The 1260-nt window shown below is 38.7% G+C and overlaps 1 pseudogene; it reads right to left on the bottom strand.

The window, feature by feature from the left end:
• Positions 1-348: 348 nt before the first annotated feature.
• LOC120587202 (60S ribosomal protein L37a-like) lies at positions 349-682 on the bottom strand (annotated as a pseudogene).
• Positions 683-1260: the final 578 nt, after the last annotated feature.

The raw sequence follows: 1260 nt of genomic DNA on the forward strand, positions 1-1260 counted from the left end.
TATTAAATTTTTGGCCTCGTGTTCATGGTCTGTATATCTGACCTCAAGCTCCTGGTTATTTGATTCCCTAATATTATCCCTCATGCACTCTCTTTATGTGAACTATTTGCTCTTTCTAGTACATGTATCATACTTTTTTGCCTTTGCGCCTATGGTCATGCTGTCCTCACTGTTTGGGGGTTGGAAGAGAGTTTGTTAATATTTGTAGTGGGGAGTAGAATTGGGAGTTTATTGGGAGAAGAATAAAAAGATTGTCCATCAGAATATTTGTAACCCACTGGAAGAGAAATATTTAGAACCCATTGTACATGTTCTGGCCTGGTGCCATTATGCTTTCTTTTCTTTTTCGTTACATAAATTAACCTATTTATTGTAGGCTAGCAATATTTCAAATTGTGGAGCTTCTACTGGTCTTTCAATTCCTTCAGTCTTCTGATGGCAGACATTACTATGACAGCAGAAATGGTGTTGTAGGTCCAGGCACCACCAGCTACTGTTTTCATGCAGGAAACACAATGCCAGATCCCGACAGCTCTTCTCTTCATCTTGGTTTTGACACAGAAGGGGCAAGTGTACTTGGCGTGCTGGCTGATTTCAATTTTCTTCCCATTTTCCTGAGGGAGGCGCCATAATGGGTCCTATATTTACCAAAGATACCAACCTTCTTGGTGCATTTAGCCATGTCACTGCCAACTAGATTGGAACCCATAGAGCCTGTTATGCTTTCAATATGGGAATACTTGTCCTGGAAAATTCACCTCTTGAGTAAGCAGACTCATTTTTAATATATATTTTTTTCTGGGGTATGGGAAAAGTGAGTGGCATGGAGATAATATAAATCATGTGTTGGGTGCTGGTCTGCTAAAGCCATCTCCTTCTCTGGATGGTCATTCAAACCTCTTAGGCTTTTGCTACCTGACTTCTACCCTCCAAAGTCAAAAGTCAGAGCATATGCCCCCAAAAATAGGATTGCAAAAATTTACCTCATGATTATAATCCTAAAATCTTCTCAGGTGGGAAGGAAAGAATGGGAAATCCTTGGAGTCATTTCTACATATGACTATGCATTCAGGGTCTAAATATTTTTGTAAAGTCACAAAAGAAAAATGTAGAAAGAAAACATGATATGTGGCGTAATAGTCACAAATACTAATTTTTTCCATTGCCCCTTCCTTATTTATTTTCTCCTTTTTTTTTTGTTGTTGTTGTTCATTTTTTAAGGTGGTTGTTTGGCCTGAGTTCAAGCACATTGCAGAGGAA

The sequence above is a fragment of the Pteropus medius genome, unplaced genomic scaffold (assembly GCF_902729225.1).
Source record: "Pteropus medius unplaced genomic scaffold, Ma_sr-lr_union100, whole genome shotgun sequence".
NCBI lineage: Eukaryota > Metazoa > Chordata > Mammalia > Chiroptera > Pteropodidae > Pteropus > Pteropus medius.